This window comes from Balaenoptera physalus (genome assembly GCF_965194825.1).
Source record: "Balaenoptera physalus genome assembly, chromosome: 5".
Lineage (NCBI taxonomy): Eukaryota > Metazoa > Chordata > Mammalia > Artiodactyla > Balaenopteridae > Balaenoptera > Balaenoptera physalus.
This window is the reverse complement of record NC_138884.1, coordinates 29466679-29485130: the sequence shown is the minus strand read 5'-3', so window position 1 is coordinate 29485130 and position 18452 is coordinate 29466679. Positions and strand designations below refer to the sequence as shown.

At 45.5% G+C, this 18452-nt stretch overlaps 1 protein-coding gene across 7 annotated transcripts in view; it reads left to right on the top strand.

Annotated features, from left to right (window-relative positions):
* The first annotated feature begins 14575 nt into the window (after positions 1-14575).
* Positions 14576-18452, top strand: part of INPP4B (inositol polyphosphate-4-phosphatase type II B) — a 750879-nt gene continuing 747002 nt past the window's right edge. For 2 of the 7 annotated variants that reach the window (XM_082463347.1, XM_082463346.1), the window contains exon 1: positions 14965-15274. The gene's annotated coding sequence lies outside the window, so the exon portion shown is untranslated. Of the gene's footprint in view, positions 14850-14947; positions 15275-18452 lie in introns of those variants that run through there. The other 5 variants (XM_082463343.1, XM_082463345.1, XM_082463350.1 and 2 more) reach the window with 5 other exon arrangements.

The window sequence follows — 18452 nt, the reverse complement described above, 5'->3', positions numbered from 1 at the left end:
TAGGACCCAAGATAGAGGTGAAATGGGTGTGGTTACCATAACAGGCAGCAGGGCTGGACCAGTGATCACAGGTTTTGAATGTTAGGGATGTTTGACAGTGGTTAACTGTACAAGAGGTGCCTAGGACTGAAAGAAATATGCAGACCTATTATCATCCTCCTTGATCTGCATAAACTGACACCAAAACAAAAGCTCTAGGTGACCTGAGTAACTATAATTATGAGTGACAGCCCTTTACTGGTTCATAGACCCACAGCCCATAAGTGAATGTACCCTATGATAGTGCCACAAGCACTGTTCATCTTTGTATTCTCCTGAAAAGGACCTGCATTCATCTGTCAGGAAAATGGCTATGGCCAGGGGAAAGGAACCACCCAGATCTCTGTGGGATTATTGACATGAGCTGTAGCTAATATTCATTCCAGGGGACCCAGAAATGCCAGTGTGGTTCCCTACTCAGAGGGGACTTATTGAGGTTAGGGGGTATAAATGGAGATTTGGTTTGCGTTTACCTCACAGTGGGTCAACGTGGGTCTCCTCCTGATTCGTTCTGTGATTACTTTCCCAGTTTCCATATGTATATGGTAGTTGGAATAGACTTACTCATCAGCATGTGCGTACTGGCTTCCTGATGCATAGCACGAAGGCTCTGGATGGGCAAGAGAAAGCTTCTGTGCTAAGATGCTGCCATAATAGTTAACTTATGCCATGCCACACACCTAGAGGGGTTGTAGAGATGAGTGTTAATATCAAACCCTTGAGAAAGGCAGGGATAATAATTCCTAATACATTCCCAAATTCCCCCCCTCCCCCATCCTCATTAAGCTCTCCTGTTTGACCAGTGAGAAGATTGATGGGTCTTGGGAACAATATCAATGGATTATCAGAAACTTAATGAGAGGGTGATTCCAAGAGAAGCTGTTCCATACATAGTTTATTTTCTGAAGCCAGGGCACACAGATCCTGACGCCTGATGTGGAATTGTCAAGTTGGCAAATTTCTTTTTGAAATTAAATACACCAAGAGACCACAGATGCACTTTCCTTTTAAGTAGCAGGGGGCAGCAGTGGACAACCGGCTACATCAACTCTCTGGCTCTGTGTGGTACTTTAGTTCAGGGATTGGCTAACTTTTCCTGTAAAGGGCCAAAGAGTAAATTTTTTAGGCTTTGTGGGCCACATATAATCTCTGTCGCATGTTCTTCTTCTTCCTCTTTTTTTTTTTTTTTAACAACTAGACAAAGTAAAAACCACTCTTAGCGTGCAAGCTTTACAAAAACAGGCTGCAGGGCAGATTTGACCTGCAGGCCATAGTTTGCTGGCTCCTGATTTGGCTCATGGGCTCCTTAGCCATCTCACCAGTCCACAGGATATCACGCTGCTCCATTACATTGATCATGCTGTAATTACGAACCCAGGAAGCAGAAAGGAGTCCTGGATGTCCTGGGAAGACATACTGATGTCAAAAATGGAAGAGAAATCCTCTGAAAGTTCGGTGACCTGTTTCCAAGTCACAGAGCTAATTTCCAGAAAGTTGTTTTTAATTCTAGGTTTCAGAAACCAGGAAAACCCATCAGGAGCACTGAGCCGAAGCTCTGAGATGGATGAACAGTGAGTGTGTCTTGAAGCCGGCCCCTCCAGTGTGGTGTGGCTGGCCTCAAACCCTTCCCACCAAGGGCCTTTGGAACTGAGAAATGGCTGAGTCTATGTAAGGGTGTAAAATGGCTCCAAATGCAAGGAGAGGAGAAGTGCCGTGGCCAGGAACCGGGGGCTTGATGAAACAGGTCCCTGCAATATTGATTTTGAGCCTCTTTCACCAGTAAGCCATTTTTATTGAGGGTGTTGTCTGACGTTGGGATAGGAAGAAGTCAAAACTTGACTTTAATTTTATTCCTTAGATTCCCAGGGAAAAACAAAATCTACCTATAGGTAATATAAAAATAGCTATGGGGGCTTCCCTGGTGGCGCGGTGGTTGGGAGTCTGCCTGCCGATGCAGGGGACACGGGTTCGAGCCCTGGTCTGGGGAGATCCTACGTGCCGCGGAGCAACTGGGCCCGTGAACCACAACTACTGAGCCTGCGTGTCTGGAGCCTGTGCTCCGCAACAAGGAGAGGCCGCGACAGTGAGAGGCCCGCGCATCGCGATGAGGAGTGGCCCCCGCTTGCCGCAACCAGAGAAAGCCCTCGCACAGAAGCGAAGACCCAGCACAGCCAAATAAATAAATAAGATAGGCTATTAAAAAAAAAAAAAAGCTATGTTCCAAGGGAATTTGAAAGAAACATTCAGAGATTGCTGAAAACCATATAATTGTGTAGTTGTGCAAGCAGAGATGACTTTTCTTCTTTATTCATTTTAAGCACAGTTTAAATTGGTTTGTGCATAATAAAAATTTAGCCTTTCATTAATACTTGGATAAATAAACTGCAGCCTCCCTGGAATATAGATTATCAAGGGACAATCATACTGTGGTTTACTATTTCATGCAGTATGCTTTCTCTTTCAGAGCTAATAAAAGCCACAACTGCATGCTTTATTATAAAAAGCAGAACAAAAACTGGGCAGTGTTTTCCTTATTTCAGAAAGACAAAGCTCATCAATGAATCAGATATTAGGAATTTGACCTGAACAGTAAGAGATTTGACTTTCTTGCTGCCACGTTGGCTTAACCCCATCTGTAAGCGTGGTCGGTAGTGGTGACAGGTATTTGAACCTCTTTCTTTGATTTCATGACCTTTAGCAGAAACATATTTCACTGCATATGTGTATGTTTTCACCAAAGCCATTTTCTTATGTATTTGAATGTGCATTTGTTTCATTCAGGATTTTACTAGCCTGGTGCCCAATATCCCTAATTCACGATTCCCTGCTCTTGGAAACGATGCTAGGTTGCCCTTTATACTCTGCAGAGAAATGTGGACACCTGATAAAAGAATAGCCTAAACATACATCAGCAAGCTATGACGTAGGCCGTTGCTCTCTCTTCTTAATAGGAGAGAGATTAATTGCCTCAATCTGATGCTATCCTTTGCAATTTGGCCTGAGGAGAATGCAGAAGATCATTCAATTAGTGGTAGGAGGACAAAGAGGAACCTCCAAAAAGAAGCATAGACAATGAAAGTTGCTGAGAAGTATTAATGTTCAAAGGGAATGATTCAGATCAGAAAAGAGCAAAGCTGTGGTTCTGAATAGCGGTATCCCCCAAGTTTTCTTCATCCCTCCACTCCTAGCTGTTCAGTATAAGGTGACCAGGATCCCAGTAACAGTGATACCTGGTATCCTATTTGATTTTTGGAAGTCCAGTATTTTTTTGATCCAAAGAATGCTTCTACCAATTTATTCCAGTTTAGAGAGTCCCTTCAACCAATCATCTTCTGGTTCTCCTCATGGTAACTCAAGTTCTTTCTCTGTATCTCCTGGCTTCTCCACACTGTTGCTGCCTTCTGATTCACCCTGACAGGACAAAGTCCCCAAGGCTCAGCTAAGATCCTGCTATTGTGTTTAACGACACTTCACAGACAAATGATGGGCACAGAAAGGAATGACAACAGAGGAAGAACAAGCAAACAACAGGCGAATTCTTAGGGCTTTTTCTAAAGTGTAAGGCCCACGTCCTTCTATGAGGGCACCTGGGATGTGATGATAGGGACAGATTAGGGTGGAACGGGGATGTTACATGGTCTGCCAACATGGCGCAGAGAACACTTGGCATCCTTGAACGAAAAGTGCCTTTGCTCTTGGGCTTCCTGCCTGGAGTTTAGTTGCCCCAAAGTCTTTTGAGTCCAGCGAGAGACAGATCTATTTTCTCTCTCATCCACCACTCCTAACCTCCAGTTCAAAGCCTGCCTTCAGGAAACATAATCATCTTCAGAGATATAGTAGGGCCTAGAATGAAGACAAACTTTTACATTGTTATGTAGAGCTGTGTGCTTCCTCACTACTTTGAATATCCCATTGTAGAATAATATTCTTTTTGGTTTTACCATCACAAAAAACCCACCAAAGTCCTTTTTTCCCCCCCAAATCAAAAGCAATCTGACCATGTGGTTCAAGTTAATCTTCCATTTGGAGAACTTGATAGAATGTTCACAGTATTAAAATAGTGGTGTTTCCCTGCCCCCTGCTCCCAATCACCTCTGAGTACCCGGTCTTTCAAGGTTTTTTTTTTTTAAAAAGAAAACACTCAAGTCTACTCTCAGCTAGAGCTTTTGGTTACAAAACGAGAAAAAGCTAACTCAGATAGGGAGGTTTTTACATTTATATTATAGAAAGCATAAAATGAGTCAATCCTTTGTTTTCATTATAACTTTCAGGAAACTGAAATTCAGTCCTATAAAATGTTACTTCATTTTAGACCAAATAAAACAGTTGTCTTTTCACACTGATGAATTTCCTCAACCTTTTCCTAAGGTTTCAAACGATCCTGTTTGCCCACAAGTGCTGTGTTTGAAAAGAAGAACACTTTTAAGCTATCTGTCATGATTTCTCAATTTTTACCTTACAGAATACTGCAGTGCGCTCTGCGTGAGAAGCTTATATTCTATTTACAAAGAAAAAGATCTGTAACTTTATGCTTTGCTTGAATGTTATAGAAAACAATACTCGAGTGTACATGAAAACGTTACTCAGGAATTTCTAAAGTGTTCCAAAAGCGATCACACACTCACACACACACATGCGCATGTACACACTCATTCATCAATTTGTGTAACATGGGAGGAGCTTTTTGAAGTAACCCAGATGAATTTTCTCCTCATGACAGCTCAGATTCTTTCTCTGTATCTTCTCTGGCAGTATTGCTACAAGAAAATAAGTACAATTGCGGCCAGAAAAAGAGGCGGCTATGACGTAGGAGCCTTGGTAAACAGGGTAGGGAAGTAGACAGTGTGGAGAGGAAGGGCAGGAAATGCAAAAAGGGCAGAAATATAGATGTGATTGTCTTTCCCCCTTAGCGGTTAATCTTCAAGGGTTGGAGTGTAGATACACTGAGATACTTTCTGAAGAACCCCAAACATGGCACATCTCAGAGAAGTTCCACACGCAGCCTAGGGGAGCATGTTAGAGAGCCTTGACAGAGGAAGGGTCTAGATGGATGGGCCCTGGCTTCCCATGACCTTCATGTGCCATGTGGAGGTCTAAAGTTCCTGATGACCTTGTGAGGAATGCGGAAGTGCTGAGAGAACCGGGGGTCAGAGATGCCCTGGGACTAGGTAAACCCCCTTCCAAGCAGAAGATCCAAAAGAGGTGAAGTGGACGCTAAAAAGTGATAGATTTTTCAGCAAGTGTGGTGAGAGGTTCAAGCTGGATATAAACTTGAAAAGTAAATGAATTTACTTGAAAAGTAAATGAATGTGGGGCTTCCCTGGTGGCACAGTGGTTAAGAATCCGCCTGCCAATGCAGGGGACATGGGTTCGAGCCCTGGTCCGGGAAGATCCCACATGCCACGGAGCAACTAAGCCCGTGCGCCACAACTACTGAGCCTGCGCTCTAGAGCCCATGCAACAAGAGAAGCCACTGCAGTGAGAAGCCCGCGCACCGCAACGAAGAGTAACCCCCACTTGACGCAACTAAAGAAAAGCTGGCGTGCAGCAACAGAGACCCAACGCAGCCATAAATAAATAAATAAATTTGTTAAAAAAAAAAAAAAAGTAAATGAATGTAAAATTCCCTAGGTTCTAAGTTCTCAGCATTTTCTGGAACCTTTGCATCCGTCGTAACAAAATAAAACATGGCTTTTCCTCTCAGGAGGAGCTTGTGACCCAGTGAAGGAGATACGTGGGTAAACAAATCCAATGCAGTAAGTGATACAGCGGAGGCAGGTTCACGGTGATGGGGAAGCAAGGACGAGGACGAAATGGACGGGCTCCTCAGAGTGGGTGAGGCGACCCGCTCTGATGGCTGAGAGTTTTCACCATCCACCACGTACTAACAGGCCTCCCTGTGGAATCTGTGCCAGTTACGTCCCCTGAAATCTCTCGCATATCAAACATCACCTCCTTCATGAAGATTCTTCTGATCCTTCCAACTAGATTTGATCTCTCTTGTCTCTTGATTTTCATGGCATGTCCGCTTAATCTCTCTCCTTGTTTTATACCTGTTTGTATACTAACCTTGTCCTGTCAACTACATTTTGTGCTCACCCCTGTGTTGCCACATCCCTGTACCCTTTGTGTACTAGACACTCAATAAATGTAACGTTCCAGTAAATTGAGTAGTGGATAAATAAATGGAGAGGCTAGGTTTAGAAAAAATCAAGTCTAAACCTACTAAATGATGTGCTCTCTGAAGACAAAGTTTATGCCTTCTTCACCTTTTTATTCCCATAATTTAGCACAATTCCTGGCAAACAGTAGGTGCTCAGTGAATGCTTGTTAGAACTGAATGGGGAAGTTGTAAAGATAAACTGGGAGTTAGAAGTGGTTCTGCAGAAGGTTTCTATTTCAAGCTTTCTGGAAAATTCTCCTTTCAGATGCCATAGACTTTAGTCAGATTCTTTAGAACTCTGTTACTCTTCACAAGTGCTGACCAATATCTCTGTGACAAATGTCAGGTTGTAGGTAATAGTGAAATAGCGAGACTAGAACATATAAATTAGAAGGTTTAATGTTGAAACTCTGATTTTGCCCCTTCCCTGTCCATCTTCTTCAGTCTTGGCAAGGGCATATTGGATACATACATCGTGCAAGATGGATGCCAGCTCACCTCGTGTACAGTAAGTGCCCTACCTACGAACCTTCAAGTTGTGAACTTTCAAAGATGCGAACGTGTGTTCGCATGTCCAATCACATAAGTTAGTTCACGTGTCTGGTGTACATTGTCACGTGCATGCATCCTCTACAAGTGGTTGTGCTTTTGTGTACTTTACAGTACTGTATAGAGTACAGTAGTACAGTATCTTTATTTTAAGCCCAGAACCTGTGCCATCAACGTCAGGCGTGAGTGAAATTGCAGCTTGCCTTGCATCTCCTATTGCTGACAATCCTTCAGCGCTACCATCTCTCACCTCCTCTCCCTCCTCCAGTCAGTAACTCTTCTTGCCTGTTCACTTGATGCCAGCCCCTGTATGCCAGCTGCTGTACTGTACTACTGTACTTTTCAAGGTACTTTAGTGTAAGATTAAAAATGTTTATTTTTTGTGTTTGTTTTTTATGTATCATTTGTGTGAAAAGTATTATAAACCTATTACAGTACATTACTATATAGCCGATTGTGTTAGTTGGGTACGTAGGCTAATTTTGTGCTCTCAGAACAGAACTCGTTTGTATGTAGGAGACTCACTGTACTTGTAGTGTCACAGGGGGTTCTCACAATCTGTCTATGAGGTAGGTACTATTGTCCCCATTTTTCAGATAAAGAAAGAGACCCAGAAATTTTAAGGCACTCATCAAAGGTCACACAGCTGGTGAATGGGAGCACCATGATTGAGCCCTAATTTGTCTGATACTAAAGCACACATCTTGTCTTGATGAACAAATTAAGTCTTGATGGAGACAGGTCTCTGGAGATACAGGTTTAATTGGGAGATACAGTTGGGTCCAATTCTTCTGACTTACTCTGGTGATCAAAATTGGTCTATTCCAGCCTAAATCAGGTCAGAAGGAGATGATAGAGCTTGATTATACCACGGAAGAAGGGACCCAGGATGGTAAATTGACAGGAATATTGGATGTAGAGAAATCTTTGAAAATAGGGTGAGAAGGATCTATTTGCATGTTTAAGAGTGGAATGCAAGAGAGAGACACTGATGAACAAGATGTAAGAAAAGATTCAGGAATATCGCTACAATCAATAGCCCCCATTAACACAAACATTCCCTACAAATATGTCTGATGTGTAAGTTTCTCCTTCATTTTATGCCACTAGTGACATAATTAGGTAATAAAGAAGTATTTGCTTGAAAATGGGGAGAAAGAAAAACAATCAACTCAGATGTTTTCATTTTGAAGACTTCTGTTAAAATAAAAAGCTTTATATTTCTCAAAGTGAAGCAGCATAATACTGTCACCTCTACTTGAATATAGCTATCTTTACCCAGTGGTTGTCTATAATTTCTGCATTTACGATTCTATCCTTTCTCTGGTATTTACTAAACACAATCATGTGAGCTATTGTCTGTAACTTACAGATACTACTCTTTAAGAAAACAGAATTTCAAATAATATATTAGTGGAAAATTATATATATTAGCAGGTTTTTTTTTTTCAGTTAAAAAGATTCTTCATACAATCAGATTTAAAAAACCAAGATGCAGATGTAGAGAACGTACTTGAGGACACAGTGGGGGGAAGGGGAGGCTGGGACGTAGTGAGAGGGTAGCCTTGCCATATAGACACTACCAAATGTAAAATAGATAGCTAGTGGGAAGCAGCCGCATAGCACAGGGAGATGAGCTTGGTGCTCTGTGACAACCTAGAGGGGTGGGATAGGGAGGGTGGGAGGGAGGCTCAAGAGGGAGGGGATATGGGGATATATGTATACATATAGCTGATTCACTTTGTTGTACAGCAGAAACTAATACAACACTGTAAAGCAATTATACTCCAATAAAGATGTATTAAAAAAAAAACAGATCCCCTAGGGCAAATATTCTCAATCTGGATTCATAAATGCTATTCCAGGAGATCTACGTATTTCTTGAAAATACATTAAAAATGTGAAGTGTAAAGGATGTATTTTTGAAAGTCAATAGAGGGACTTCCCTGGTGGTGCAGTGGTTAAGAATCCTCTTGTCAATGCAGGGGACATGGGTTTGATCCCTGATCCGGGAAGATCCCACATGCTGCGGAGCAACTAAGCCCGTGCGCCACAACTACTGAGCCTGCGCTCTAGAGCCCACAAGCCACAACTACTGAGCCTTCGTGCCACAACTACTGAAGCCTGCGTGCCTAGAGCCCGTGCTCCGCAACGAGAGAAGCCACCGCAATGAGAAGCCTGTGCACTGAAATGAATAGTAGCCCCCGCTCGCCGCAACTAGAGAAAGCCTGCACGCAGCAACGAAGACCCAACACAGCCAATAAATAAATAAATAAATACATTTATATATAAAAAAGTCAATAGAGTCTTTAAATCTCAGGTACAAAAAGTGAAACATAATTTTCCTACAGTAAAATTAACTTAGAAGCACCCATTTGTACTCAGAAACAGAAAACTTCAGTTAGTTTTCTTAGTCCTATCCAGTCACCTAAACCAAGTCTATCCTGGTTTAAAACTTACCCAGTTTAAGATACTGCTGCTCCCTCTTCTCCTTCTCTCTCGCCTCTGGGGCAGCTTGTTAGTCCAGGGGAGACTTATGAAGCATCATGATATTGGGGGACATGTCTGGGTGTTGATGATCTCTCCTCTCATTTTCTGCAGAGGTGACTTGGCCTCTGTTCTCCAGGTGTGAGTGACACACGACATTGCTCTAGGGCACAGCCACTGACCCTTCTGAGGTCACTGCTTTGGCCCCATGCCTGCTCTGTGCAATGCCACAGAATGGTAGCCATGTCTCTGCATACCAGTCAACAGGACACGCTGTTCCTTAGTCCTGTGTCTGTTTACCCTCCTCGGTGGCCTCTTCCATGTCCCGATGGCTCTCTTTCCCACTAACTTCCAGGCCTCCTGCAGGTCACAGGCACCCATTCGTCACCACTCAGTCACCATGAGAAAGTCCAGGGGGCTGGAAAGGCTGTTACCCTCAGCCCTTTAGGATCTAGATAAGGCAGGCTACCATTTACATTCCCACTTTACATCCTTGTGTTCTGGGTTCTTCTCAAGACTGAGATTTTCCAAATACTTCAGTGGGAAAACTGGATACAAATTTCTTTACTCTTCGGCTCTCTTAACATAAAGGGGAAATCTCTATCTCACCTCCACCCTGAGACTCTTTCTGGAGTTTGATGCAGTGCCTGTCTGTTAGGGGGTGTATGGTGTCCCCCGTGCCCTGCAAATTCATATGTTGAAGCCCTAACCCCAGTACCTCAGAATGTGACTGTCTGTTTGGAGATAGGGTCTTTACAAAGGTGATCAGCTTAAAAGGAAGCTGTTAGGATGGGCTTTAACGCAGTCTGGAGGTGTCCTTCTAAGAGCAGGAAATTTAGACACAAAAAGAGACACCAGAAGTGCTGGCACACAGAGAAATGGCCATGTGAGGACACAGAGGTAGGTGGTCATCTCCAAATTAAGGAGAGAGGTCTCAGGAGAAACCAGCTCCGCTAGCATCTTGATCTTGGGCTTCCAATCTCCAGAACTGTGAGAAATAAATTTCTGTTGTTTATGTCAGCTAGTCTGTAGTATTTTGTTGTGATAGTCCTAGCAAATGAATACAACATCCTTCTCCACATTGCAACTTCTAACAGCTCTGTCTTCTTTCCTTACCTCTACCTCATTTGTATCTCATTCAGGGCAGGAGTGGGGGGGAGGGGAACTCTTTCCCCAAGTTCGCATAGGCTCCGGCACTCCCCACCCCTAACCAATGTTTTGACTTAACTGGGCATTTTGAATCTTTTGTTGACGAACCTGGAGTCTTTGTTTCACTTGTTCAAATGGGCTTGATTGGAGGAAGACAAAAGAAACATGTTTGAAGTTCCAGATCTCAAATAAATATGTCATATATCATCCCACTATAAATATGTGTGCATCCAAACTAGTATATATAGGATGGATAAACAACAAGGTCCTACTGTAGAGCACAGGGAACTATATTCAATATCCTGTGACAAACCATAATGAAAAAGAATATATATGTATAACTGAGTCACTCTGCTGTACAGCTGAAATTAATACAACATTGTAAATCAACTATACGTCAATAAAATAAAAAAAAATATGTGTGCATCTGCTCAAGATTTTCTGGGGAAAGTCCACAGCTCTCTTCAAATTCTCAAAGGCGTTTCTGACCAGAAAAATGTTAAGATTCACCATATGATCATATTTGAAATGTGATTCAATTTCAAGTACATGATTTATATACATTTTAGAAATAACTATTATGTAAATGAGAGCAGAATGTTTATCTTTGATAAATGTAAATGATATCACACTCATTGCCTTCAGTTAAAAAAATCACTTATTTAATTTGCCATGAAAAAAGGAGCTAAAGTAAACTGTCTGTGAAATACTTGATACCTCATGCTCATCTAGTCCCAGGTCAAGAGATCATAAAATCATCCTGTTACTTTCACTGGGACCAGCATCTTAGGGCACCACCATCAGCAAGAGGCATTCTCTGTCACTCAGGATTTAAACAGGCATGTGCATTCGCACACACAGATGTCACGGCACGTTATATTTCTCCTTCCCGCCTCCTTCTGCCTTTTGTGCCATTATTCACGGAACAACAAGGATTCAGAGATGATAGCGGTCAGGGGAGAGGATCAGGAACTCCTCCCCATGTTCTGGGAATTTTTCCTTCCCTTCCTGCCTCAGCCCACCACTATTATCCATCTGATTGCTACAGTAGCTGCTATGGGAATGCAACTTGACCGTGATGCCCTCGCCATGGTTGTCTGGACTGGAGTTTGACAGCCAATCGTGGTACTTCCTTGAGAATTTGGAACTGGCCCATAGGTCATGAAGTTCAAGATCTGTGAGTAACCGTGTAACTCAGGGCACACCAGAGAAGCAGAGAAAGTCGTGTATGCGGAGAGAAAGGGAAGGAGGAGAGAGAGAGAAAGGATGGAGCAGGTAGGGTAGTGGGAGAAGAAGGAGAGATAAAGTCCTTAACGCATGTCCCTGTTTCCAAGTTGTCACTGATGCCCAGTTACATTCCTGTCCTCGAGTTCCATGGATAGCCAGGTATCCTTACACTAGTTCCCCCCCTTAAGTTGGGTACAATTTCTATTTCTAATAACATCTCCCATGAGTTTCATTACACACACACACATACACATATGCACACACAAGAGATGATCTTAGTGTAGGAATATCAAAACTGAACTCTCCCAACGTCAGGGGACATGGGTTCGATCCCTGGTCCGGGAGGATCCCACATGCCGCGGAGCAACTAAGCCCGTGCACCACAACTACTGAGGCTGCACTCTAGAGCCCCCGAGCCACAACTACTGAAGCCGGCGTGCCTAGAGACTGTGCCCTGCAACAAGAGAAGCCACCGCAGTGAGAAGCCCACGCACCGCAACAAAGAGTAGCCCCCGCTCGCCACAACTAGAGAAAGCCCGCGCGCAGCAACGAAGACCCAACGCAGCGAAAAATAAATAAATAAAAACAAATAAATTTATTTAAAAAAAATTGGGAGGAAAACTGACTTGATCTACAAAGTTATCATTAATATAAATGAACAAATTTGGTAAACAAAAAACCACTATGCCATACTTGGTGCTATATTTTAGAAGAGATTTTTCATAGTGAAGGCTCACAAAAATGGAGAATCCTCCTTGTGCCATACCAATCTCACCTGAAATAAAAATCTCCAGGAATAATGAATCTATACAAAGAAAAAGTATGAGCTACTTCACTGAAAAAGGGGGGTGCAGTGCCAGCCTTGCAGATTCTGGCTTGATTTTATTGCTTTAGACAGCAAGGTAGCTACTGGGAATCACCTCTGGTCTCTGGCCCTATAAAGATATATCAAAAGGAAATGAAAAATATTTTGTCCTTCATTGGCAAATGGAGTTATGTTTTGGGGGCACAAGTGGCTAAAAGTTTAAGGTTTGTAAAAGTGGGTGCTGAACGAGTTTAATAAGCCATAGAAGAATCTGAACCTGCTAGGTTTATTCAAGGAAAACACCGCCAAATAACTAAAAAAGGTAAATATCAGGCTGATTGATGGGTTTTTAAAATGTCATGTGGTACATGTATTTGATTCATTCTCTCTCTCTCCGGAATTAAAACTTCCTAGATGATATGCATGGGTATGTCACAGGGCTGTCCCCAGCAGCCCTGTAAATGGTCTGTAAAAGGTCTTGGTCAGCATGATGAATGTCTGGGTTTTAATTATAAGAGGGTTTTCTGGGTATCTTACTTTAAGTGTTCTTTTCCACAAAGACAGTTGCTGCATCTGTTTTACAACCCTCTCTTTTAGAAGGAATGGTTTAATGCTTCTGGCACTGTGGCAATCTTCATAAACACACACACACACACACACACACACACACCACACTAAATCTCCGTTTAAAGTTAGACGACAGATATATCAAACATCTTTTCACTTTAGTGGCAAAGCTCTGGCACCCTGATGTTCTGATAGTCTTTCCCTCTTTCTGTATTTTAAGGAAAGGCTGAAACTCTTGCCCAATGAGAAAGTTGTCTCATCTCACCAGCAGATCTCTGCAAACGGGATTTATCCATTGCTTCAAGCCCCAAGTATGACACAGGTGTTTTGTTTTGTTTTGTTTCCAAAAAATGGGTGTGTTCAGCACTGCCCCATGGAGGAGAAATTTAATTGTGTAATGGGCTCCTCAGGTGTGATCCACATCCTCGCAGGGCCTGCACGGACTGCTCGTCCGTTTTGTTCCTGCTTCTCTCCATCCAGCTCACCTGTGATGGTGGCTGAGTGTAGCAGAAAGAGCTTGAAGAGGAGGAAAGAGAAGGGCTGCAGGGAGAGAATGGGCCAAGCACAGTTTCTGGCCCATAGTGCTTATTCATTCATTCTGTAAACACTTATGAAAGCTACAGCATGTTAGGCGTTGTTCCAAGTTCTGAGGAAGAGTGATGGGAAAAACAAAGAACCCAAACACCGAAGTCTCTGCTCTCATCGATAAAGCTTATAACCCAGTGGCAGTTAAATGCTTGCAGAGTGAAGGGATGCCTCCATGCAGGGAGCGACAGCAGGGGTGAGAGCTGGGGGCAGCTCCAACTGCCCACTCTGTGTAACTGTAAGTACTGACTTACCCAAATCGACTTCACCATCCCAACTCTGGGAGTCCCGTCTCCGCGGAGCAAACTGTAACCCGCGTGTACTAGCATTCTCACTCTTATTTAAACTGTAAACTTAAAGTGCCCGTAGGGAGGGGAAAGGCTGAGGGTGCCTGCCTGGACTGGCGTTCGCCCGGCCTTCCCAGCATCCCCATGACCTTTGAGCCGCGCAGTGGAAACCTCCCCAAGAGAACCGCCAGGTGGCACCTGTCAGGCGCAGATAGGGAGAGTCATTTCCCCACTCCCCAGCCAACCGGAATAGCCGGGCTGTGCGCCTTCGCCAGTAGGCTTGTTGGCGAGGCAGAGGGGGAGTGTTAGCCTCGGTTCAGACTGCGCGGTTACGTACCCCGTTTTCCCCACACCCCAAACACGCAGAGTGTAGACCTGTCCCCACGCGCCCGGGTTGCCAAAGGCGCGTCATACGCTTGTTGGGAGCGGCTCGGCCTCAGTCACCGCGCCGCGACTTGGGGGCTGGCGGTGGGTGGCCGTGGGCTGCGCTGAGTTGGAAGCCTCGCCAGTGCCCAGGTCTCCTCCGCCCGACCTCATCCCGGGCCAAGGCGGAGGAGTGGCACGAGAGACGGGACCCAGGGCAGTGGCAGGCAGAAGTCCGGTCACGCGGGACACCGCCTCCCCCTCTTCCCCCCACCTCCCGGGTCTGAGCCTGGGTCCGGGGCGCCTCCTCCCGCCGGTTAAAAACCCTGTGGTTTCCGCGGCCCCGGCCGCAGCGTGGCGGCGTCGGGTCACCTCTCCCCACCGCGCCGCAGCGGCGCTCCCAGCAGCCCAGGCTGGGGACCGTCCCCACTGGCAGAGGGGCCCAGCAGAAGGTCGGGGTGCGGGGTGGCCGCACCCGGAGCAAGCGTGTTGGGGTCATTTCGGATTGGGCGGCCGGGTCACCAACTCCACTCCATTGGTAGCGGAAAGCGAGCTGCGCCAGTTGCGCGACTGTCGCTGCCGTCGCTGCCTCTATTCGGCCGCCGGTGACATTGGGAGGAGACCGCTGGTAACGAGCGGAGGAGGAGGAGGAAGAGGAGCAGGGAGGGCTGGGGTGGGGGGACAGAAAGTAGCGATTGTGCCAGGGGGCGTGTGAGCAGCCGGAGAGGCGGCCGCGCTGGTGCAACTTCTCCGGGGCGCGCGCGGCGGGGCGGGGAGCGAGCGCGGAGCGCGGCGGGCGCCGGGAGCCGGAGGGAGGCGCGGGAGCCTCGGGGAGCCGCCTCCAGCGCCCCGCGCCCTGCGCCCTGCGCCCTGCGCCGCCGCCGCGCCGCCGGCTCGCTTCCTCCGGGTTCCCAGCCCCGGGTGCTGAGGCTCCGGTCTATAAATAGCAGGTTACAGCTCCCGCTGGCGCGCACAAGCTGACCCGCGAACGCCGGAAAGTCAGGCTCAAAGTGTCTGCTGCTGCTGCCGCCCCCTACTCCGCCTCCGGGAGAGGTAATTACCCGCCGGGGCTCGAGGGCTCGGCGGGGGCTTCGGCAGGGTGGGCTGGGGGACGGTGGGGGGCTCGCGAGGCGTTCGAGCGGGTCTGAGAGCGCGGGGGGGGAGCGGCGGGGGGCGGGGAGCCAGTCTGTTTGGCCTCAAGTTTCTCAGCCTGGCGGCCCCGATAGCCCCATGCAGCCCTCGCTCCTAAGCGCTGTGGTGTGCTGTCTCTCCCGGGCTGCCGGGGTACCCCTGACACCCGTGGACCCCCTGGCCGGACGCCCCTTGGCCGGGCCGCGCGCAGGTTCAGGTTCACCGTCACCCTCGCCCCCTCACACTCACTCTGTGGGCCCCGCGTAACTCTGAGCTCTGGCCTCACTGACCTTCCAAGGTGGCGCCCGCCCAGCCTCGCGGTCCTTTTGGGGAGGCTGCGGTGCCCCGGAGGACTCGCTCTCCACCGCCTCCCGGCCGCTAACCTGCCGCCGCCGCCCGCCTCGGGAGAAGCCGTCTTCGAGGCGAGCGGGTGGGGGTGGGGTGGGAGTAAGGGAGATTGATACTGGGGTCTCCGTTGCCCCATGGTTCGGTGTTTCGTAAGGAGCCCCCTCTCCATGGCCACCCCCATTCCACTCCCGGCAACTCATTCCGGCAGAGAAGCCCGGTGCGTCTCTTCTTGGCCACCAAGCATCTCTTGTCCTGCCCCAGAGAGGTCTCATTTTTAAAGGGGTTCGACAGCGAGGGGCCGTGGCTGGAGGGCGGTGGGGGGCCGTGGTCGCGGGGCTGGCGTGGGGAAGTCATTGTTTGGCGTCTGACAGCTGCGCTGCAGGGTCTGCGAGCTCTCTGGCACCTTTGGCAGGGAGGGCCCAGGCCGGGGATGGTTAGGAGCCAGGGGCTGGTTCCTGAATGGACTTTCGGGCTTGTAGCTGGGACTAAGATCGGGATGCTGGAGCCCCACGTATCTGCTTTTGCCCCTCCCTATGCCTCTGAACTCTCCTCCCTTTTGGGGGGGTGGTGTCTGCCCCTACACGGTGGAGAGGCACCGGCAGTTTCTGTTTGGGGACAAGGGGTTTATAAGGGCGAGGATGTGCATGTGGATTAGGTTGCCGCTGCCGCCCCAAACTTACTGGAAAAACCCGAGAGGGTTTTTTTCTATTACTCTCGTTTTAATGATGCAGATTAACTTTGCCTGTCTCCCCCCAATCCCCTCCGCCGGGAACTAGGTTTCCTCCCTCTTTCTGAGGTGTGTTATTTGAGGTCATTACATTTTATGACTCCAGGTGTTACATTTTACATATCTCCTTCCTCTCAGTGTGACAGAACCTGTTTGTAAAGGTGTGGCTCTATAAAATAAGTGAAAGCCTGGAAGACAGGGGGTAGATTGTCTTCTTTCCCTCGAGATGGGCACTAGATAGCCCGTTTGTAGGTGTAGGACTACATTTCCAAGACCTTGGCTTGTCATAGGAGTTTTCTTAATGGGTTCTGGACCAGCAGTAGTAGTAATCTGACGATGCTAAAGCAGCATATAAGGTGCAAGGAACCACCGACAGGGCAGCTGGCTAGTGCAAGAAGTTGAGTAAAAAGAGGACTGGGTAAGTGGGCACTGTCTCACTTAATAGACAAAGAAATGCATGATCTTGTGTTCCTTTGTGATATACCCCAGTAGAGCATTGATGTGACATCAGAGTAAATGATCAATGGCTTTGTAATACGTACTTGAGCATTAAAAATTGAACCTCTTGGATTTGTAGCAATGTAAAACGCGACTGCAGTGGAATGCTTTTCCAATGTATTTCTCTAAAATGTGCTTTAGAACATTGTCCTTGAAAGGTTATGAGAGTCTAGATCCTCAGTGTCTTTCAGAAGCATATGTGCTGCTTGAAATACTGCTCGTATTTTTGAAGAATATTCTCTGTGATTAGGCAAATCAATATTTATTTGTGATAAATTAATGACCAGTTAGGATGTACATATTTATAACGGTGTTTTGTTTTTGATCCATTGATAAAGTATAAGAAAAACCAGATAGACCAAGTTTAGTCTTGTTCCTCCAGCTGTTTAAAGAAGCACATGGTCAAAGTTATAGGCAGAAAGTACTTTCCAAATGTTGGGTTTGAGCTTCACTTTGGGGATGCAAATCGACTGAATGACTTCATTCCCCGTAAGGTTTTTGTCAAAATGCTCATAAGATAGACTCATCAGTTAAATTTGATTATAAAATAATGCTATTATATTTGAGTGGTGTGAAATGGAAAACTCCTTAAGCTTAGGGAAAAGCCAGATATTTGTTCTAAATTGTGCAGATTGAAAGCAATTCATTTCCTTTCTGAGACCTGGGAGTTTCTTCTAGTACAAGTAATATTAATTCGCACATGGGTGACAGAGGCTACTTTCACTACTTTGAGGCAAAACCCAAGAGGGCAGTTCTCCTAAAGACAAAGAAAAAAGTGCAAACTGATCTCATATCTCTTAGCAACTGAATAGATGTCAGTTGTCAGGTAATTACCTGACATCTGAGAATACAAAGTTAAAAAAGTTATGAAATAATTAGTGAGCAAAATGCTTACTGAATATGTTACATTTTCTTATTTCATAGTGCACAATCCCCAGCCAGTACTAATATTAGAGATACAAATATCATAATTTTTGTAATCTGTGTGGAATAAATTCTTATCTTTCATAACCATGGGGATTTTAATAGCTAGAAATGTGCTGTTTTAAATAATCTCAAGTTTAATGTTAATGTTCATTTGAAAGCTGTATCTGCCCCTTCTGTATTCTGTACCTTAATTTTTCAATGTGTTCTATCTATCTTTCTAAAGCCCTAGGGAATGTGCTTCATAGCCACTTTGTTACTACTTTTTAATATTGAGTTAGAAATCTTTGATTATAAAGCTCTTTAGGATACACAAATATACATACTTTCATATTCAGGCTAAGAAATGAGGTTATTAGACAAATAATTTCAGTTTAAACATTTATTTTCAGATAAATCCAAATGGTAATGCCATGATTGCATTTTTGTGTGCAAGATGCACATAGCTTTTGTTTTCCAAAACTTTAAATGCAGTATGTATTGATACCTAGAAACACATTAAAATATGGAAGAAAATTTTAAGCAGTCTTGAGAGTCCCAGGCATTATTATCATTTGAATCAAGACTTGTTAGTTCACTTACTTTATATGTTTTCATGACCTT